The sequence below is a fragment of the Bombina bombina genome, chromosome 12 (genome assembly GCF_027579735.1).
Source record: "Bombina bombina isolate aBomBom1 chromosome 12, aBomBom1.pri, whole genome shotgun sequence".
Lineage (NCBI taxonomy): Eukaryota > Metazoa > Chordata > Amphibia > Anura > Bombinatoridae > Bombina > Bombina bombina.
The window spans coordinates 85,597,715-85,622,139 of NC_069510.1; the positions used below are offsets into that span (position 1 = coordinate 85,597,715).

At 38.5% G+C, this 24,425-nt stretch overlaps 1 pseudogene; it reads left to right on the top strand.

Annotated features, from left to right (window-relative positions):
• The first annotated feature begins 301 nt into the window (after nt 1-301).
• Nucleotides 302-420, top strand: LOC128643264 (uncharacterized; annotated as a pseudogene).
• Nucleotides 421-24,425: the final 24,005 nt, after the last annotated feature.

Below are 24,425 nucleotides of genomic sequence, written 5' to 3' on the forward strand. Positions count from 1 at the left end.
TTTTAATTAAACTACAGTCACCACTGCACCCTATGGTTTCTCCTTTCTCGTCTTGTTTCAGTCGAATGACTGGATATGGCAGTGAGGGGAGGAGCTATATAGCAGCTCTGCTGTGGGTGATTCTCTTGCAACTTCCTGTTGGGAAGGAGAATATCCCAAAAGTAATGGATGATCCGTGGACTGGATAAACTACAAGAGAAATAAATTTATCAGGTAAGCATAAATTATGTTTTTAAGGGATCTTGTCCAATCTTCTTTTCCAGGGATGGAAGATAAATCTGGAGAAGAGTTCCCTTGTTCCATCCACCGCCACAATACCCTGAATGCGCCAGATTCCGTCTGCTCTCGGAAGTTATACAGGGTCAGGCCTGGTCAGTACCTGGATGGGTGTCCGTCTGGGAACACCAGGTGCGGTATGCTTGGACCTGATTAGATTCTCTATCTAGGAAAATATGTCTAAAAGAGGTCAAACAATCAAGGATTTATTCCTATTCCCCTCTCTGCAGTCTACTGTCTGGCCAACAGCAGGCTCTAGTGGCCGGTAGATAGCATAACCATCTTGCAACCAGGAGGTTTGGAGTTTGGAATTAGCTGCAGTTGATTTTTCTTCAGTTTTCAGTGACTCTGTGTATGGGGGGAATCAGCCTGATGGTATTCCATCATTCCTTTTGCTATTTTCCAGGACATGCAAATTTCTTAACTCTCCTTTCGGAGGTGCTCTCTGGGTAAAGCCTTACATGGTGGGGTTCCTGGAATAGGCTTTTGAGGGCATTTCGACTGAACAGTAAAGAGAAAGGATGTAAATCCTGCGCAGAAGACAGATGGGGGGAAAGGGGATTGGGAGTACCTCTAGCTCTCCTCAACGGGTACCCTAGTGTACCCGATGTAAACAGAAAACGGTAGGGGATGGAGGTGAGCGCCAAAGTAGGCTGAGGATAGGGAAAGGGGACAACTTGCCCACAATGTAGGTCCTCCTACTGCTAGTTAAGGAGCGAGTGTACAAAAAATATATAATACTAAAATTGTTATAAAGGTTAAAAATGTATATCAATATTTATTCCACACAATTGGTTAAAAATGTCGGTGATCTTCTAAAAAATACAGTCAAAAAATAATAATACACATTCATAAACAATCATGGATCCATGTTACAATAACGATATGTTGAAAATGACATAAAATCAGAATAAAAATAAAGAATATAATTGAAAATAAAAATGAAAATAAAAATGACCTGGTGCACCTAAAGCGTTTGACAATGAATGACCTGATAGGCCAAGTATCTTAGTATGGGTGGTACTCTTGGTACAGTCCAGATATTGATGAGTGTTCTTATAATTGTATTTATCCAAACAGGTAGCAGTGTGACAAAAAGAAAGTGTCTGTATCTATATCCAATTCTGAAAAAGTTCAAAAATGGTGTGTATCCTGTGCTTGAAAAAAATCAAAATAGAAATACAAACTTCAAAATGTGAAAAACAATGTGATCACTGGAAAAAGTTAGAAAAAAATGTAGAAAAAATATAAGTAACTTCGCAAAATTGTGGAAATCCTCAAACAGGTGAAGCAAAAAAGTTAATCTTTCAAAAGTTAATCAATAAGTGTCCAAAATGATATAGTGAATTCTGTGCAATGAAGTTGTCGCCCAGTTTGATGCAATAAAACAAATAAAACTGTGCAAAAACCTGCAAAGAAAACAAACAATGCTATAATATATACAAACTGTTCAGTGGATGTATCAGTATTATGCTTACTCAAATCAGTCGACGCGTTTCGGCCATGTACTCCTGGCCTTTATCAAGGGATAGAGGATATAAAGAGACACTACTGGAAGAAAAAATTAAAGAAGTCCAAGCCATTGATAGGAAAACCCTCCTAAAATATAAAACCAGAGAGAGGATAGTGACATCTGAGGACAATATAGATGTCCCTTTTATCACAGAATACTGTGAAAACAAACACATCATAGAAAAGATCTATAGAAAGCACTGGCCACTTTTAAAGGACAATGACATTTTGGGAGAACTACTAATACCACACCCGAAATTTATTTACAGGAAAACGAACAATTTAAAGAACAGACTAGCCCCGAGTGTTTCTAAACAAACAATGGGTGCAGTGGTAGGCCAACACAACAAGAAGGTTAAAGGTTTTTTCCCGTGCCCGAATTGTAAGGCGTGCAGAAATGGCTGGAAAACAACCTCATTCTCATCTGTGCACACTAAAGAAAAGTTTATGATTCACAATCTGATAAGATGTGGTGACCATAATGTTATATATCTCATTGAATGTCCATGCAAATTACAATATGTTGGACAAACTTCCAGACAATTGAAAGACAGAATGAGGGAGCATATACTATGTATAGAGAGAAAAAGTGTAGATACAGCACTATACAAGCATTTTACAACTAAGCATGGAGGAAACATCAGAGATATGAAATTCTGTGGAATAGAGATAGTGAGAAAAAATTGGAGAGGGGGCAACCATGAACATAAATTACTTTTACATGAGTCCAAATGGATATTTACCCTGAATAGCCTGTATCCAAAGGGCCTAAACAATAAAGAAGATCTCTCACATCTGTTCAGTCTCACAAAATAAAGCTCAAACACTGGTTAGTAGAGACACCCACTCCCCAATCCTCCATCTAACCGCATCTCTCCTCCCTCATCATATCCAGTTCTTACCAGTATTTTTCTCCATCTAACAAGAGTAGGCTCACTGCAAGCATAAAACTGTAAATCTGGATAACTTATTTATGTGCACATTAGGTAAGAGGCCTCCACTGTCTTCTCAGCCCTTACCCATCTTTTGAGTATCTCATATAGTAGCATCATCTAGTTTTTAGTTTCTATGTTTTATAGCCTGATTCCCAATATATGGCCCGATCTGTTTTTAGACTTTCTATACACAGTGTTTTTAAATATAGTGTTTTTAAATACAGTGCTTTTAAATATACATATAGAGATTAATAAATATAGAGATTTGTAAATACAGAAATATATAGATTTTTAAAGGATTCTATTAGAAACTGGGGATGGTATTAGTTATTTTAAAGTATTTGTTCACACTTTTAATGGAACTAGACTGCCTGATTAAGATCTGGCACCATGTTCCGATATGCGCTATGTTCAGCCATTTGCACTACTGGCACTTTGATTTTAGGAGGCACCCATTAAAAATCAGCCAACATTATATTATGGCAAGATTGGACTTCACTAGTATTACCATTTTTTATTTTTATTAGATGTTGTTTTATATATCACACCATGGTTATGTAACTATATTGTACTTTTAACGGATCGTATTTTATATAGATTGTATTTTTAATAGACTGTTTTTAATAGATTGTATTTTACAACTGTTCAACATATTTCTTGTGTCTGTATAAGATTACACGAGCTATATCAATGATTGATATTAATAATTGATACAAATACAATAATCGTTTTATACACATTATTCAATTGTACCACACTGACTACAGCGAGATGTATACACGATTCTGGTAAACATCCAACTATTTATTTATGTACCCAACATGTAACCCAATATAATTAGCTATTATCTAAAGGCAGCTTAGATTGTTATGATTTCACGTCATAAAACACCGGAACCGGAAGTGTTAGACAACGATACCGGAAGTGTAAAATTGGTGCAAACAGTATTAAGAAAGGACGCTACACGCACTACATCCAATAACTAGCCAAAGGAGAATTAGAGTGGGAACTTGAGATTACAAAATCTGCCATGGTTTAAGGTCAGAGATATCAATACTTATAAGCAGCGAAAATATGTAACAACATAAACCGGAAATGCTATAAAACAGCGATACCGGAAGTGAAAGTTAGACCGGAAGTGCTAAAAAAACAGCGATACCGGAAGTGAAAGATGCACCTCACGAAACTAACACAGAGATATAACAGAAATAATAAACAAAGGGGGTTCTTGTTTGATAAACAAATAGAGAGTCATTGAAGCAAAACATCAAAATTCACTCACAGGACATACGTCATAACTAGTACACAGTAGGGAAACCGGAAGTCACCACAGTAAACATTAGCGAAACCGGAAGTGCAGGTTGAAATCAAGGTAAACAACCCTAAATATGCTAACCAAGGGCACATGTGTAAAGGCAATATCCCAGACATAATTGACCCAGAGAAAACAGTAACAACAAGTAGTTAAAATCGAATTTTTAATAGCACGACTTAAAACGAATTTTTTGCCCACACCCATAATGCACTTAACAGGAAGGGGCGTGGCCTACTAGGTTTTGGCGCCCAAACATCAATTACAGCTCTTATAAATTGCCATAGCTTACTCACAATGTTAGTCTTGATAAAGGCCAGGAGTACATGGCCGAAACGCGTCGACTGATTTGAGTAAGCATAATACTGATACATCCACTGAACAGTTTGTATATATTATAGTATTGTTTGTTTTCTTTGCAGGTTTTTGCACAGTTTTATTTGTTTTATTGCATCAAACTGGTCGACAACTTCATTGCACAGAATTCACTATATCATTTTGGACACTTATTGATTAACTTTTGAAAGATTAACTTTTTTGCTTCACCTGTTTGAGGATTTCCACAATTTTGCAAAGTTACTTATATTTTTTCTACATTTTTTTCTAACTTTTTCCAGTGATCACATTGTTTTTCACATTTTGAAGTTTGTATTTCTATTTTGATTTTTTTCAAGCACAGGATACACACCATTTTTGAACTTTTTCAGAATTGGATATAGATACAGACACTTTCTTTTTGTCACACTGCAACCTGTTTGGATAAATACAATTATAAGAACACTCATCAATATCCGGACTGTACCAAGAGTACCACCCATACTAAGATACTTGGCCTATCAGGTCATTCATTGTCAAACGCTTTAGGTGCACCAGGTCATTTTTATTTTCATTTTTATTTTCAATTATATTCTTTATTTTTATTCTGATTTTATGTCATTTTCAACATATCGTTATTGTAACATGGATCCATGATTGTTTATGAATGTGTATTATTATTTTTTGACTGTATTTTTTAGAAGATCACCGACATTTTTAACCAATTGTGTGGAATAAATATTGATATACATTTTTATACATTTTTAACCTTTATAACAATTTTAGCATTATATATTTTTTGTACACTCGCTCCTTAACTAGCAGTAGGAGGACCTACATTGTGGGCAAGTTGTCCCCTTTCCCTATCCTCAGCCTACTTTGGCGCTCACCTCCATCCCCTACCATTTCGACTGAACACCAAGCTTCCAAGATAGGGTTCAGGATCTGCAGACTGTTCTGATAGATGTTCTGTTGGTGTTTTTTGGGATTTCAGTCTAGCATCCCTGTTTCCTCCGTTTGCTTCCTTTCATGAGTTATTGCTTGTTTCAAACAGGAGACAGCATCAGTAATTCTTATAGCTCCTGAGTGGCCTCGCAGGATTGGGTAGACAGTCCTAGCGGAGATATCGTCTATCTCACCTTGGAGATTTCTTCTGAGGAAGGACCTTTTAATCAGGGTCTTTTCCTTCTCCCAAATCTCTTTTCTCGGAAGCTGACTGCTAAGAGATTGGACACTTAGTTCGGTTTAAGCGTGGGTTCCTGAGTCGGTCTTGAGACAGTTTTCTGACTAGTAGACTTTTTCTTGAAACATTTACCATGAAGTATGGCGTAAATGTCCTCATGGTGTGAATCTGTAGGCCTCTCTAGGAGTAGGGTCAGGATTCATAGTATATTGTCCTTTCTGTGAGAAGGTCTGGAGTTTTGTCAGTCAGTTCTCTGAAGGGTCAGATTCTGCATTATCTTTCTGGCTGCTTAAGCGGCTGGCAGACGTGCCAGATGTGCAACATTTTTTGTCCAGCCTTGGTCAGAATCAGGCCTGTGTTTAAGTCTGTTGCTTCTTCTGGGAGCCTTAACTTTTGTTCTTAAAGTTTTGCACCAATCTATGTTTTAGCCTTTGCATTCCATGGATATTAATAGTTATCTTGGAAGGTTTTGTTTATTTTTGCTATCGCTTCTGCTTGGAGAGTGTGGGAACTCTCAGCTTTACAGTGTGATTCGCCTTATCTTATTTTTCATGCTGGTGAGGCGTTCCTTTGTGCTAAGTTAGATTCCTTTCTAACGTAGATTTAAATCAGGAACTTGATGTTCCTTCTCTTTGTCGTAGTTCTTCTTTTCTGAAGAGCGTTTGGTGCACAACTTGTGCGTGCTTTACAATTTTATTTACAGACGACTGAGGATTTCTCCAGCCTTCTGTCCTGTTTGTTTGTTTCTCTGGGAAGCGTGAGGGCTTCTGTTACTTCTCTTTCCCTCTGGTGGAGAAGTATAATTGATTTTACTTATGAGATTGCTGGGCAGCAGTCTCCAGAGAGTATTACAGCTCATTCCACTAGGGCTGTCTCTCTTGGGAATTAAGCTTCTGTGGAATGGATTTGCAAGGCTGCAACTTGTTCTTCTCTGCATTCCCTATAAAATTTTTACAAATTAGATTCCTTTTGTCTCGACTGAGGTTCTTGCGGGAGAAGGGTTCTTCAAGCAGTGGTGCCTTCTGTTTAGGTTACCTGTCTTGTCCCTCCCTTATCATCTGTGTCCTCTAGCTTGGGTATTGATTCCCAACAGTAATTGATGATTCCGTGGACTAACCGTGTCCACGGCCCTCCCTGTTTTTCAGACAGGCTTTTTTTTATATAAGCCTCAGGCACCTCTGCACCTTGTGTTATTTCCTTTCCTTTGGTCGAATGACTGGGGGTTATATGAACGTAAGTGATACTTAACAGCTTTGCTGTGGTGCTCTTTGCCTCCTCTTGCTGGCTAGGAGTGATATTCCCAACAGTAATTGATGATTCCGTGGACTCACCGTGTCAAGAAAGAAATACATTTATCAGGTAAGCATAAATTTTGTTTTTTGTCAAGTGAGATTTGCCATCATAAGACAAATTAATTCTTACTTTGTCTTATGATATCTTGGGCTGTAATTTCAAAATGGAATAAAAGTGCTAAGTTCTGTTAGAAATTAGCGTTTTTGTTCATACTTTGGGGCCTTGCAAATCCCCTACGAAAAATGAAAAATGTAAAATCCAACAATGTCCTTATTTTTACAGATTTGCGTATGCAAAGTTTAGAAGTGTTGATGTGTAATAAGAATAGAATCCAGTTTGCCTGGGATGACAGTTTTCATAGCAGTTTTTTGACAGTCAATATGGCATCTCAAAGTCTTCTTAAATTTGGCTTCACGAAAACCAGCAAACAAGATGCAGGCACACAAGTGGCGGCCATACAAGATGCGGGCACACAAGAGGCAGCCACAGAAGAGACGGCACACAAGATGCTGGGAATGTGTCTCAGAGCCATAGCCAATGCCAGAGTAGAAGCCCAAATCCTACTGCTGTTACTGTATCAAAAGACAAAAGGTATGATACAGAGAAGAGACAGAGAGTGTTTCAACCTCACTGGAAAGATTCCTGGCCATGGCTTGTTTTGAAGGAGAGTCAAGGGGAAGAAAAAATGTTCTGTGAAAATTGCTTAAAATACCCTACCATAGCAATGAGTCACTCTGGATCTGGTAGGAATGCCTTTGTTAGTGACTGTGATAAATTTCGCATTTAACCAATCAAAGCTCATGGAACAAGCAAAGCTCACATGGCATGCAGTTCGTGGTTCAAACAAGAAAATAACAAAACACCAGAGGCATCAGCTTTCACTAGCAGTACCAGTTCTGCAGCTAAATCAGCGCAACCCATTATTGTTAAAGCTCTTCAAAAACTGAAGGAGGTAGAAAGGAAGAGGCTAACTATTTTATTTAACAATGCATATGTAATGGCAATACAGGGGAAGCCTCTTTCAGACATGGATATGTTGTGCCGAGCAATGGTAAAGGCTGGTGTGGACTTAGGGAAAACTACACTAATCGTGGAAAAGCTACTGAATTAATTAAATGTGAAGCGGAAATAATTCGACAGGACATCAAAGAGATTGTCAGAAATTCACGGTTTATCTGTATTATTGTAGATGGCAGCACAGATAGTGCCATAATTGAACAGGAAACCGTGCTGATCAGGGTTGTCAATGAAGGGAAACCTTATACAGCATTTGTAGACCTTGTCCCAGTGGAGCACGCACATGCTACAGGTGTGCTGGATGCGATTGTTAAAGGTCTAAAAAAAAAACTGTCTTTGGATATGCTACATATGAGGTCCCCAGAACAGCCTGGCACAACTCTTATCTCTGTTAATTTTGATGAGGCTGCTGTAATGCTGGGTTCAAAAGGTGGTGTAGCAGCACTGATAAAGAAAGACATTCAATTTCTACTGCCTGTACATTGTGTAGCACACAAGCTTTAATTGGGAATTCTAGATGCAGTGAAGAACACACCTTATCTTCTTTGTTTTGAAGAAACTTTGAAATGGGTCTTCAAGTTCTACTGGAATAGCCCTAATAGGAGAAGAGACCCTCATTTCAGTGACATTAAACAAGTGAGATCGGTTTCTAGTAAAAGTAGGGCCCTTAAAGCAATGCAGCAAAACTTGCAAACTGTGGTTTTACATCTTGGCCAGGTTGGTGCTGGGACTGATGAGTCTTTAGCTAAAGCAGGAAAATATCTCAAATGCATCACCAGTGTGAATTGTCTCTCTACCCTGTGCATTTTGAGAGATATTCTTGATCCTGTATCTTAGCTGTCAGAATTTTTTCAATCAAATGACCTTCTGTTACTTGATGTTAAGCCTGCTCTTGAGAAATGTGCACTAAGACTGACTGGCTTGAGGCTTGATCTGGGTGAAAACATGAAGCTGTTCAATAGACTGTACCATCCAAAGGAGAGGAAATTTGGAGATCAATCTACTGAGGGGTGGGAGATTCAATTGACAGGCCAGTGCCCACCAGCTACTAGCATACGTAATGTACAGCTAATTGAAAACATTATAGATTACATTGATGAAAGGTTTTCCATTTTTAATTCTATGCCATCCAGTGGATTCCAGGTTTTTGACTACTCAACATGGCCTGAAGGCAGAGAGGAACTTTATACATAGTGAGATGACCTTGAAGAATTGTTAGGCTATTTTGGCATTCTTTTCTTAGCTGAGGAAAATCAGCTATCTTTGATGAGTTTTACGGAGTTAAGGTGCACATGAAAAATTTCAAAGATAAAAACATAAAAATTTTGCCTGCATATTCATCAATGTTGTCATCAAAACCATCTACGTTGTGTAATATACTGAAGGTTGTGGAGATGATGTTCACAGTAATTGTTTCAACAGCTGAGGTAGAACGGGTGTTTTCTGCAATGAACATAGTAAAAAAATCCACTTTGAACAAGGCTTCAGCAACGCATACTGCAGGGTTTAATGCTCATTAAAATGGAGGAACCTGAATTTGAAGAATACAACCCCAGCAGAGCTATTCAGTATTGGCTTACATCTAGTGGAACCAAGCATGTTGGTGGACATAAGAGGCCTCCCAAGGTTGACTCTGCATAAAGTATACTTTAAGTTTATTTTTTATTTTTAAAGTAAGCTCCAATTCTCATTTGGAAATCCTGTTTAATCACACTAACTACTTACATTTGTTGATTGCATTAAAGTATTGTTAGGTCTGTTCTAATTTGTTATCAATAAAAACCTTATTTATATACAGTTTTGGTTAATATTATTTTGCGAATCAGGACAAGTAGATTGTCACAAGCGACAAGTAGATTGGGCTCCCGCTTTACTCCCTTGGACAAGTAGTTTTTTTTTTAAATTTCCACACCCCTTTAACTAGAGTTAATAGTTGGGCTGCAAACTCCCAGGCAGCTTACGATTGCCCTACTTACCCCAACGTCAACGAAGGGGGACCGCAGGTCCTAGTGGAGTATGTGGGGGGGAGGTGGAGGGACTTCTACTAGGCTGTTACAACCAGGATGATATCACGCTCCAGCTGGATGAGTTAGGGAGTGCAGCTGGTTTCCTGATGTACAGCTTAGATATTTTGTGCTATATGGAGATAGCCTGCCAATTAAGCCTAATGCTATCACTGCAGACCGACAAATCGATGAAACAGGCTAATTATGGTGAACATTGCAGAAACCAAAGGTACATGTAGGGGAAGTGACTGGGAAATCCGGTCAGTTCATACTTACCATCCTTGACTCATTCTTGAAGTGGATAGTTGGAGTGGGCTAGAAAATGTATAGGAACTGGTAGTAGTCTAGACTCTAGCAGCCTTTATCAACTTGGATAGCCCACTAGACTGTCTCTTAAATGTAACCCCCTGAAAGCAGTTCATTCAGGTGACACATCCCACAAATGTCTGTTTGATTCTACTATATTGTGGTCTCCTTTGGTGTCACAGCTACTTAAGATGTTATAACCATTGGACATTTCAGTTTGTGCAAATAACTGTATTTTTAGATGTTACCTTCCAATTGTCGCATAGGTTAATTTTAGGTCTGTCCTCCAGTTATGACTAAAAAGTTTACAGTTTGGATGTTTACAATCTTTCCCAAAAATGTTTGTCTCCAAGCTCTCCTACCATATTTCAATAGCATTTTGTTGTTTCACCATTTTGTATATTCAGCCTGATGTCAACTGTGTAACATTTCTATAAATTATCTAGCCCAGACATCCTCAAACTTGGTCCTCCAGAGGTTTTGGAACTACATTTCTCATGATACTCAGCCAGCATATCAGCTGGCTGAGCATCATGGGAAATGTAGTTTCAAAACCTCTGGAGGGCCAATTTTGAGGATGTCTGATCTAGCCTGTCCACCTAATTTAATGGGAAACATTTGGATGTATAACAGATCTAGACTAGGTTAAGTTTAAGGAGAGTGTATCTACAGACATTCACTGCATTGTTTATATTGAGGATTTTTTGGCTGTCAACATTGATATTGCTGAGGGGGGCAAATACATTATCAATAGAATTGGTTTATTTCCCGGGTTGGCAAATTAAGTGTATAACAGTCGTTATAACAGTCATTTCGGTTGAGGTAGTTTTTTGTAAGTAGGAAGTTCACCTATTACCTCTGGTCTTTTGGGCACACCAACTTACCTGATCATTAGATTCAAGTTTTCTCCACTTGGGAACTCTGAGACTGTCCTTATATATATATTTTTCTTTTGGGACTTTTGAGGGTCCTTGTTTCAGTGTGCTCAATCCCTTTGTGAACCTATACCTTAAATGACACCTATAATCGAATCATTGTATATGAATTTAATACTCTGAACATTTTGAGATTTCTTTAATAGAGGTTTATTTTAAAATTTGGAAATATTATAATGACACTACTGTTGTCTGAGAGGGTAATCACTAGTAAAGAATACACAATTGTGGTACTAAACCCACTTAAATTTTCTGATTCCTATATATTTTATTTTAGTTAAGTAGTTTTTCATATATATATATATATATAATGTTGTTAGTGATTCTGTACTTATTTGTACTTATATGTACTGATTGTCCTTCAATTTTAGACTGTAGGTAGGCCCTGTCCTGTGCCTGTGACCGCCCTTTCCAGTCATTTGTCTCTATATATACAGGGAGTGCAGAATTATTAGGCAAATGAGTATTTTGACCACATCATCCTCTTTATGCATGTTGTCTTACTCCAAGCTGTATAGGCTCGAAAGCCTACTACCAATTAAGCATATTAGGTGATGTGCATCTCTGTAATGAGAAGGGGTGTGGTCTAATGACATCAACACCCTATATCAGGTGTGCATAATTATTAGGCAACTTCCTTTCCTTTGGCAAAATGGGTCAAAAGAAGGACTTGACAGGCTCAGAAAAGTAAAAAATAGTGAGATATCTTGCAGAGCGATGCAGCACTCTTAAAATTGCAAAGCTTCTGAAGCGTGATCATCGAACAATCAAGCGTTTCATTCAAAATAGTCAACAGGGTCGCAAGAAGCGTGTGGAAAAACCAAGGCGCAAAATAACTGCCCATGAACTGAGAAAAGTCAAGCGTGCAGCTGCCAAGATGCCACTTGCCACCAGTTTGGCCATATTTCAGAGCTGCAACATCACTGGAGTGCCCAAAAGCACAAGGTGTGCAATACTCAGAGACATGGCCAAGGTAAGAAAGGCTGAAAGACGACCACCACTGAACAAGACACACAGGCTGAAACGTCAAGACTGGGCCAAGAAATATCTCAAGACTGATTTTTCTAAGGTTTTATGGACTGATGAAATGAGAGTGAGTCTTGATGGGCCAGATGGATGGGCCCGTGGCTGGATTGGTAAAGGGCAGAGAGCTCCAGTCCGACTCAGACGCCAGCAAGGTGGAGGTGGAGTACTGGTTTGGGCTGGTATCATCAAAGATGAGCTTGTGGGGCCTTTTCGGGTTGAGGATGGAGTCAAGCTCAACTCCCAGTCCTACTGCCAGTTTCTGGAAGACACCTTCTTCAAGCAGTGGTACAGGAAGAAGTCTGCATCCTTCAAGAAATACATGATTTTCATGCAGGACAATGCTCCATCACACGCGTCCAAGTACTCCACAGCGTGGCTGGCAAGAAAGGGTATAAAAGAAGAAAATCTAATGACATGGCCTCCTTGTTCACCTGATCTGAACCCCATTGAGAACCTGTGGTCCATCATCAAATGTGAGATTTACAAGGAGGGAAAACAGTACACCTCTCTGAACAGTGTCTGGGAGGCTGTGGTTGCTGCTGCACGCAATGTTGATGGTGAACAGATCAAAACACTGACAGAATCCATGGATGGCAGGCTTTTGAGTGTCCTTGCAAAGAAAGGTGGCTATATTGGTCACTGATTTGTTTTTGTTTTGTTTTTGAATGTCAGAAATGTATATTTGTGAATGTTGAGATGTTATATTGGTTTCACTGGTAAAAATAAATAATTGAAATGGGTATATATTTGTTTTTTGTTAAGTTGCCTAATAATTATGCACAGTAATAGTCACCTGCACACACAGATATCCCCCTAAAATAGCTATAACTAAAAACAAACTAAAAACTACTTCCAAAACTATTCAGCTTTGATATTAATGAGTTTTTTGGGTTCATTGAGAACATGGTTGTTGTTCAATAATAAAATTAATCCTCAAAAATACAACTTGCCTAATAATATGTATATATATAATTATAGCAAGGCGGTGGACCAATCCCTAAGGAGAAAAAATCACCCAAAGCGAGATCTTGGGTGACGCAAATACAAATCTAATAAATAGAAATTCAACAACAAAATGTAACTCTACATAAAATACTACAAGCTAATGTGAGGCAATATGATAAAAAGAATCCGTAGCAATATAGTATGAAAAAATGATGAGCAACTGAGCCCGTCAAGAAACATCAAATCTAAACTAAGAACAGAAAAAAGAAGAGGTTACACAGCACCATCGGATGCAAAATATGACATCAAACAAATAAATAATAACCACTAACATAAAAAAACAATATCACTTGTATGTCTGAAATGGTGCAGACAAATCGGTGCAGTACAAATGTCCTATTTACAAGTCCTATCACCTGTGAAGAAGAAGAGTGTCATCTTTGAAATGCATAAGGTTTGTTGTGGTGTCATGTGTGTGATTATTAGAAGGCCTTGCATGTGTTAATGGAAATTCATTATATCAAATACTTTGTACGGAGCCACGTTGCTTACTGGAACATTGGACTGGAACTCTTTCCAGACAGCTTGTATTAGTGGCAATAGGAGTACAGACTAGCGGTATACACATACACACTTTTCACGCATCTGATACCTCATATTGTTTTGAGGTCATATAGTGGGATTAAATAATCCTTGAGGATTGATTTTTCTTCATAAATGGAAAGAGTCCACAGCTGCATTCATTACTTTTGGGAATTCAGAACCTGGCCACCAGGAGGAGGCAAAGACACCCCAGCCAAAGGCTTAAATACCTCCCCCACTTTCCTCATCCCCCAGTCACTCTTTGCCTTTCGTCCCAGGAGTTTGGCAGAGAAGTGTCAGAAGTTTTCGATAGTCTCTTATGGAGGGTATTACTCTTCGGCATGGGAGTTTTAAGTAGTCCTGTCAGCCTCTCAGTGAGAGCATAGGTGAAAGTTAGAGTCTGGAGATGCAGGGAGAGTCTTTCTGCAAAACCATCCAGACTCATATTAACAGCTCCACAAGCAATCAGCGTTGACGAGTTTCGCTGCCTGCTTTTTTCTCTCAAAGTCCATGGTAGAAGCGACGCTACTATCTGTCACACTTGAAGGGCCGCATTCCTGTTCCACGGCGTAGATTCCGGTAAGTTTGTTTCATTTTACTTTCATCATGGATGTATTGTAATTACAACTGTTTATCCGAGAGGGGCTACAACCTTTCGGGGATAACTTTAACATAGGGTCTCAGTGAGGCTCATTTTTGTATCTAGGAATCAAGGTTTAATATATCCTGAGGGGGGATATTGAACAGGGGGTTTATAATCATGTTTGTTATGTGATTCTGTCTGCAGATGTGTAGTGTTGTTTTGGCTCATGGCTATTTTGGAACATAACGGCCTATGTCTAGTGACGCAGCCTTTACGGTTGGGCGTGCTTTTGCATGGACTGCATGGTTTACCTTGTGACCCCATTTCCGCTTTCCTGACTGTGTGTTGATGGAAAAATTCTGGTCCGCTGGTGTCTGGCTCTCTGGAGGTGGTGAGTGCCCCAGCCATTGGGGGTGTATGGTGCTTTTTAGATTTTTCTTTTTGGTCCAATTTTTATTCAGTGTCCCAGTTATGGAGGATTCTGATTTTTTGGAGAGAGATGTCTCTGATTCAGACTCTACTTCTTGCGAAGAATATGAATTGGCCTGGGTAATACATGCCCATAATTTATGTTCTGAATGCCGTTTTATAGTGCTCTGTTACTCGGGATCGGGGAATCAGGTGCCCACTGAGCCATCCGTCTGTGGGGATTCTATTTCTCACAAGACGAGTTCCCTACCACCAACTCTTACTACGCATGCAGGTAACCCAAATGCTACTTATCCTTCTAGGTATTGTGGCCTGTTCCCACCGGAGGTTAAAACACGGTTCCGCATAGCCATATCTTTGGTGCTGGCACATCTGCACCTCCCGGAGCGTGCTTACAATATTGTCCATGTTACATTAACTGGGGCTCATCAAGTGTGGGATCGCCTGGTCCTGTTCAGCCCTTCGGGGGAGCGACTGCCCCTGAGGCCTCAGGGGGTCAACCTTCGGGGCCGACGTTTTCTTTTTCCCGGCATAGACTGGCGTGCCTTCAGGTTCTACTAAGGCACATTTTTGGCATTGCTGGAGGATCCCACTCTTAATGGGTCTTAATCTTCGACTGGCTTGCATGCATACACGTAAGGGGATGAAGTAATCTTCTTATAGTCTTTGTTATTTGTGTATCCTTTTCCAGTTCTGAGCTTGGAAGTCTCGGACCCCTGTTGGGCTGGTCCTGCGGGTCTGTCCGTTCTTCCTGGGCGATAACCTATGGGATGCCTTATCTTTTTTTTTCATCCGGTGAGGATGATTTTTATTTTGTCTAAAGCTCATGTTGTTGTTTCCTTTGGGAACTTTCTTCTCTGGAATCGATACTCGCGATTTTGTGGTCGCATTGTTTACAAAAGTCTGTCTGACTGTTCCCTCCATCTCGGGGGAGACTCTATGTGGCTTTGACAGTGCTGGGTCCCTTTGTTTCAGGCTGGTCCTGACTGGGTACAAATCCTTCTGACTTTGAGGCATAGTTCAGACACATGGCGTCTTTTTATGTCCTGTTGGTCCGGTGAGGGCGCCTAGTGATCACAATATGATTTAGGTTGTTTACTTTTATTTTACAAGCTTCAACTAGTATCCTGAGAGGACTTGAGGGTCTGTGGTTGTTTAGGGGCATGGGGGATTGGTTCAGTCCTCATTCACCTTTCAGGCTAGTGGGCCGGAACTCCGTTGAGATCCGCGGCGACATGCTCAGTTGTGATTTAGGTCCTTCATACTGCCGTTCTTACGGTTTTGCCTTTCATGATCTCTTTGGAAGTGTTCTTTTAGGACTTGTTCCTTTTAGAGGTTCTCTTCCTTTGGGTCGAGACTTTCTGGACTCGGTCCAGTTTTTCTGGTGGTTTTGGCCGCTTAATTAGGAAGTGAAGGCTGTGAGGCTCTGTCTTCCTTCGGGAGTTAGTCGTCTTCTCCCTTGGGTGTGGTCCTCTGGAACGTTAATCTGAGAGGATTATGGAGACTAGCCTTTCTACTCTCTTTCGGTTGACTGTGTTCTCGTTCTCATTTCCCTTAGTGTTGCCCTTGGGGCCTTTGGGCTCTAGAGAAATTATGTGACTTTGTTGCGGCCTAGCACCTTGTTGGGGGTTGTTGACCTCCGGCTAAGGATGTTCTCTTCCCTTTGGGCTGGGAATTACGAGTGAGTCCTGTACCCGTTCTCCGGGTTTCCCGGTTTTCATCCAGTGTGAGTCTTCAGACAGGGTATATTGTGTTCCCTGGAGGTGTTGTTCGTTCTAGGACGATTCTGGGTCCCGTGTCCAGGGTTCTTGTCTTGAATCCTTCTTGGATGTCTAAAGACTTATGATCCTGTGGACTGGTTCGGGACGACTCAGTTTTTTCAGGGTCCCTATGTTGCGACATAGGGGCTAGCTCATTGGGCTTGCAAGCAGGAAGGCCAGAGTTCACATCCACCTTCGGGTACTGGTTATAAACTTTAAGGCCTGACTTGTCCTTCAGACGGAGTGTGCTCCTCTTCATGGGGAGTTTTTTCTCTGTTGGGTCAATGGTGGTGTCTGGATGATTTTTTTATTTGGTCCGTGTTTTGATCATACTATGGCTTCATGTCTTGTGGACATGTACGCTGTTCTTATCTGTGCCCTTCCCTTTTGAGGGGATAGTTTGTCTTCCTTATGAGCTGGGGTTTCCTCTCTCTGGAGGGTCTTTGTCCTGCCCTGTGTTTAGGAGGTGGCTTATTTCTGTAAGAGACAGCATCTGCTGCTCTGTGGGCTCTGTTCCATCTGTTGGAATTTGATCTCTCTACGTAGAGACTGTCTAAGAGCTGTAACAGGTCTTCCTATGGATCTATTACACTTTTCTCTGATCCAGGTCCTAGGGGGTTCTCCTTGGCAGTGCCTTATTTTGGAGGAGCAGATTGGGTTGGCACCCAAGCTCTGTTAGGGTGGGTGAGTCCCCCCTTTTTCTTAATCCATTCCCTGGGGGCTTGTGGTTGGGGTCTTTCTGTCCCCCCCTGTCTATCAGACATGTCTATCGCTTGGCCTGGTCCGGTGTTGGAGCAGGATGTGAAATTTGTTGCTCTGCTAAATTCGTCCTCGGGGGCATTCGAGGTACGGTAAGCCTCTTGAGGTTTCTCCTTTCTCCATGTTCAAGATTTGAGGGAAGGACTGGCGGCTCTTAGATAGCCTGCAATGTTTTCCGCTGGTTAGTGGATACTTAGCAATCTGAAGGATCCTATCTTCAGCTGCTTTCTGCTTGCCCTGCAAGTATTTAAGTTTCAGAGTAATTTTTAGATGAATGCTGCGTGCAGTGTTTTTGCTTCAGGTGTTGTTCGTCATACCTATCTGAGCTTGCTGCAGGAGGTTTCGTTTCTGAATATTTTGGTATTCTGAGCTACGTTTTTGCGACTTGGGGACCTTCATCTTCAGTTGCTTTTTAGAGTGCGGTTGCACTGTGTTGGGGAAGATCCTCTTTGTTTCAGACTCCCGGCATTATTCCGTGGTTTCTGTATTTCTGGGGTCTGGGCGTTGCCTCCCCTTGTTTCTATGAGACTGGTGGGTTTCTGTTGGTCTGGAGTTCCTTATGCTAGCTGGACAGCTAGCTCAGCATACTAATGCGCTGTGGCTACTCTGCACTGTAGCAAACCGAGGGTTGCAAGATAGATCCCCAGTGAGGTCTACTCAGCCTTCCTCCTTTCAAGGTTGAAAAGATGAGCAGTGCCTTGAGTCCCTTTAGGGGGATTAGCCGCGCTTTACAAGTACATTCATTTTTTCTCTGTGTGTTTTTCTTCTTTGTGGAAGACTACGGTAGCTTGTGCTCTTTCTTTAGTAAGGGGTGTGTTGTTTGGAGACCGACTGCTGGGCAACGGTGTCTGCTGGAGGCTGTTGACTCAGTCGAGTCTAGGTCCTGCGGTCTCTAGCAAGGCTTGTGGACTATCTGCGATCGGTGTCCTTGGGCATTTTCCTTTTATTTAAAGTTGTTCTCGGCTTCGGACAAAGCAGGATTTTGTTGGGTAGGGGTTTTCAGGCCTGGTGCCCTCAGGTTGGGCCGCCTCTTGTACCCTCCCGTTTTTGCATTCAGTGTCCTCTGTAACTTGGGTATTGTTTTCCTAAAAGTAATGAATACAGCTATGGACACTTTCTATTTATGAAGAGATTCATAAATTATGCTTACCTGATAATTTTCCTTTCTTCAGATGGAAAGAGTCCACAGCTCCCCACCCGTATTTCATAGTTTATGTGAATATATGTATACATATGTATTTATATGCTTTTATATGTCTGTAAATACATATATACACATATACATATATAGACATTTATTAATATATATTTATATATATATATATATATATAGAGAGAGAGAGAGAGAGTTAGATGTATATGTATGTATCGCTATGTTAAAACCCTCTGCCTGACCTCATATGTTTGAGCCTTTATAACTTTAGTGTGCAATATTTTTTTTATTTATTTATTAGTGTTGTTATGAGTGTAACTGTACTTTATAATGTATTTTTGATGTGTTATATGACACTTTTATGTTTTGCAAAAAAAATTAACCAAAGGTCAAGCTATCCCGACGCATGCTAACTTCAATTTCGCTCAAGTGATTGCCTTTACTTTAAGCTTGTAATACGAGAGCTACATCCAGCGCATGCAAACAACCGCAATAAACCTGAAATCGTTTGGACTAGGGTCCTAGGGGCATTTCATATTTTTCATGTAACAAAAGTGGCCGGATTTACCAGTACAATCCTTATGAGATATTTAAGTTATAATTTATTAATCGAGAGGTCCATGATAGGCCTCATAAGTTCTACCGAAGGATTAACATACACGTTTATTTAAAGTATTCATGCCTGCGTTTTATCTTTTTATCCAACTGTACAATTTGTTTTCTCTCAATTTTGACAAAAGGGAGATTGTTTGATATTTCGAGTTTGCAATGTTTAAAAATATGAAACGCGCGCAAGTGTCTTTTTATTTGCCATAAAATGGTTTGTTTTGTCTGAAATTGCTATAATAAAAGCTGCATCAGTGGCATACACATATATTGTCTGCTTACCCTATGTTATAGTTTTGAATCACAACTACTTAGGGATTTAATAGTGTTATTAGTTAATGAGGATTCATTTTTCATTACAGAAGCCACTAGTTGCTCTCTAGAACTGTGTGGTGTTTGGTTATAGTTGTGCAAGGCATTCATAGCATACCTGTGTATGTTGCTATACAGTAATACATTTTCCTGCAAACATAGTATATGCTGTCGGCATTTATCATTGCACCAGCAGTTCTTGTGAACTGCTGGTGCAATACCGCCCCCTGCAGATTAACGGTCAATCAACCTGATCGTATTCTGTCCGCCGCCTCAGAGCAGGTTGGCAGGTTATGGAGAAGAGCTTGATAAATTGACCCCCTTGTTTCCATTGAGGTGGTAAAGTGTGGTAACGTAAAAAAATCTATTTCCGGTAGAACCGTGTTTACAACAAACACTTAGCAAATTTTTGTAAGCCGGCGATGTAAAGCGGGCTAAAAAAATAATAATAATAAAAAAAAATAATAAATAAATAAAAAAATAAATAAATAAAAAAATCTATTTCCACAATCGTCTCAATGAAAACTAGGCATATGTGGATAATGAAAGGATATAAAAAAAATTATTAAAATGTGAAAGCATATGTGCACATTTTATTTTAACTATTATGTTCTTTGGAAAAAATGACACTAAATAATGTTCTAATAAATTATTTATTAATTCATCTATAATTCATTCTGTAAAATGTACTTCCTTTTAAAGGACAGTCTAGTCAAAATTAAACTTTTATGATTCAGATAGGGCATGAAATTTTAAACAACTTTGTTCCCTTGATGGTATTTTTGAAAAGCTAAACCTAGGTAGGCTCAAACTGATTTCTAAACCGTTGAAAACTTCCTCTTAGCTTAGAGCATTTTGAAAGTTTTTCACAGTTAGACAATACTAGTTCATGTGTGCCATATAAATAACATTGTACTCACTCCCGTGGAGTTATTTAGGAGTCTACACTTATTGGCTAAACTGTATGTCTTTCAAAAGCACTGAGATAAAGGGGACATTCTGCAGAGGCTTAGATAAAAGGTAATCACAGTGGTAAAACATTAGGCATGTGCGTTTCGTTTCGTTCCGAATCAAAATTCGTACGAATTTGTCAAATTTGGAGCTTCGGATCGATTCGAATTTCCAAATTACCGTAGCACCGAAACTAACGAATAAATCTGAATTAGTTTGGATTTATTCGTTACATTCGGATGGCCATGGACTAATCACAATTACACTAGTATTGTACAGTATATTAGGTTATATCGCTCTGCTATGGGTTACACCTAATATTACAGTACATAATACTAGTCTTATACACAGCACATCCCACCTAACACATACCGAACTTCCGAATTTACAAATAGAATTCGAACCGAATACATCTGAATTTATTTGAATCCGAATACGAGATTCGAAAACATCCGAATCGATCCGAAACAAACCGAAACAAATTTTTCCGCCGCGCACAAGTCTATAAAACATATATTAATATAACTGTGTTGGTTATGCAAAACTGGGGAATGGGTAATAAAGGATTTATCTATCTTTTTAAACAATACAAATTCTGGTGTAGACTGTCACTTTAAATATGTAACATATCCCCTTAATGACAGTGACATAACACTGCAAATGGCAAGACCACACTATTAGACCCTCCCTCCTTCCGGAAGGCTTGCTAAAAGCGGCGAGACAGCAATATTGAAATACATGATCTTGTTAATGTATAGTAATGTGTCACTTTAACATAAGGCTTTAATACAAGAAATTAGTCTTTTGTGCTCTTAATGAGTGTTCAATTACACATTGTTTTAAACAATAGTTGTAAAATTATATATGGTGATAAACTATGGGGAATTCAACAATTGTACTTCTACATCTCAACAATGAAGTTTCTAACCATATATAGTATTAAACAATTGTTAAGAGTTAATGATTCAATTATTGTATTAACTATTGATTAAAACCATATATGGTAATCAAAATATTCTTCAACAGATATCTTATTAAATAAGTATGATGTAATGATTCAATTAAAATTACAACCTATATTTACAACCATATATGGGAGAAATTAGTTTTTTAAGCATTTAATTAAAATTTCAACCTATATTTACAACCATATATGGGAAAAAATAGTTTTTAAGCAATATATTTAACTGAACACTTGTTAAGAGCAAATAAGTATTATTACTTGTATACAAGCTTTTTTTTTTAACTCATAACTTACCTGGCAATCAACCTGTTTGAAACATTAGTTAAAGAAAGAAGGCCTTTAATTAAAGGGACAGTCAAGTCCAAAAAAAACTTTCATGTTTCAAATAGGGCATGTAATTTTAAACAAACTTCCAATTTACTTTTAGCACCAATTTTGCTTTGTTCTTTTGGTATTCTTAGTTGAAAGCTAGACCTAGGAAGGCTCATATGATAATTTCTAAGCCCTTGAAGGCCGCCTCTAATCACATGCTTTTGTATTTGCTTTTCACAGCAGGGGAGAGCTAGTTCCAGTAAACCCTATAGATAACATTGTGAGCACGCCCGTGGATTGTGGCAGACACTGCACTAATTGGCTAAAATGAAAGTCAATAGTTAATAAATAAAATGTCATGTGATCAGGGGTTTGTCAGAAGATGCTTAGATACAAGTTAATCACAGAGGTAAAAAGTGTATTATTATAACTGTGTTGGTTATGCAAAACTGGGGAATGGGTAATAAACGGATTATCTATCTTTTAAAACAACAAAAATTCTGGTGTTGACTGTCCCTTTAAAGCTTTAATTAAAGGTGAAAAGTGTTAGGAGTATGATTGTTTCAAATGTATGTGTAACATATGTAAAAACAAAACAAAAAACAACACAGGAATAATGTCAAATATTTTTTAACTAAGACATGTAGATGAAGAAGATTACAACACCAACACTTAATGGGCCATAATACACTTGAAAGTGATGCAGTATAGCTGTAAAAAGCTGACTAGAAAATATCACCTGAACATCTCTATGTAAAAAATAAAGATATTTTACCTCAAAAGTTTCTCAGTAGCCACATCCCATTGTAAAGGATTTCTAAGCAGCATTTTAGTATGTCTGTCCTGGGACAGCCGAAGGGATGAGCCTTGTGCACTCTCATGCTATTTCCCTATTCAGTGTAAGGAAGTTTAAATGAAATCTCATGAGAGTTAAGTCAAATCTCATGAGATCACAGTAAAAGAGTTCATGACCTCAGCACTGCTGATGCTGATTGGCTGCTGTTCATTTCTTCATTTTTTTATTTTTTTTTACCTGCAGCTGGGAGCAGCTGAGTATAACTTTTTACACAGAACTTACTCTGCTGAGCTGAGGAGATTGTGAGGTAAAATATCTTCCTTTTTTACATAGAGATGCTCAGGTGATATTTTCCTGTCAGCTTTTGACAGTTATACTGCATCAGTTTCAAGTGATTTAGCATATGAGTATTATGTCCCTTTAAATAAGATGACAACATGAGTTTCATGTCAAATCATTTAAATAAGGAAAATACAACACCAGTTTCATGTCAAATGTTTATATTATGACATTATGGTGAATACATTTAAAACATTGTGGTACATTAATTATTAACATAACATAAAAGCAAAGAATTTATCCTGACAATGTAGGACATCAGGTAAAATTATATTTATGTCAATGAATATAGCAAGTGCATGTTAATGCACAAATTATACTCTTGTAAACAAGTATTATTGCCTCATATGAGAAACTTCCTCAAATAATGAGTAAGTTTAACTTAGTTCAATGGCAGACTATTCTTCCATCACACTAATGTAATTTTATTACAAATCCATATTGCATGGAAAACATGGAATTCTAAAGTACAATGTCTCTTTAATAATAATGAGTTCAAGTCAATTGTTCTTGGTCCGAGAGGGCAAGAGTCTATGGAAAAAAAAAAAACAACAAAAAAAAATGTGCACACCACCAAATATACATAAATATAGTCGTACATATATTACATAGTGAATGTATGTAAGATTCAGAGTGATAGTGAATGTATGTAAGATTCAGAGTGTTAGTGAATGTATGTAAGATTCAGAGTGTTAGTGAATGTATGTAAGATTCAGAGTGTTAGTGAATGTATGTAAGATTCAGAGTGTTAGTGAATGTATGTAAGATTCAGAGTGTTAGTGAATGTATGTAAGATTCAGAGTGTTAGTGAATGTATGTAAGATTCAGAGTGTTAGTGAATATATGTAAGATTCAGAGTGATAGTGAATATATGTAAGATTCAGAGTGATAGTGAATATATGTAAGATTCAGAGTGATAGTGAATATATGTAAGATTCAGAGTGATAGTGAATGTATGTAAGATTCAGAGTGTTAGTGAATATATGTAAGATTCAGAGTGATAGTGAATGCATGTAAGATTCAGAGTGATAGTGAATATATGTAAGATTCAGAGTGATAGTGAATGTATGTAAGATTCAGAGTGATAGTGAATATATGTAAGATTCAGAGTGATAGTGAATATATGTAAGATTCAGAGTGATAGTGAATATATGTAAGATTCAGAGTGATAGTGAATGTATGTAAGATTCAGAGTGATAGTGAATGTATGTAAGATTCAGAGTGATAGTGAATGTATGTAAGATTCAGAGTGATAGTGAATATATGTAAGATTCAGAGTGATAGTGAATATATGTAAGATTCAGAGTGATAGTGAATGTATGTAAGATTCAGAGTGATAGTGAATATATGTAAGATTCAGAGTGATAGTGAATATATGTAAGATTCAGAGTGATAGTGAATGTATGCAAGATTCAGAGTGATAGTGAATGTATGTAAGATTCAGAGTGTTAGTGAATGTATGTAAGATTCAGAGTGTTAGTGAATGTATGTAAGATTCAGAGTGATAGTGAATGTATGTAAAATTCAGAGTGATAGTGAATATATGTAAGATTCAGAGTGATAGTGAATGTATGTAAGATTCAGAGTGTTAGTGAATGTATGTAAGATTCAGAGTGATAGTGAATGTATGTAAAATTCAGAGTGATAGTGAATATATGTAAGATTCAGAGTGATAGTGAATGTATGTAAGATTCAGAGTGATAGTGAATATATGTAAGATTCAGAGTGATAGTGAATGTATGTAAGATTCAGAGTGATAGTGAATATATGTAAGATTCAGAGTGATAGTGAATATATGTAAGATTCAGAGTGATAGTG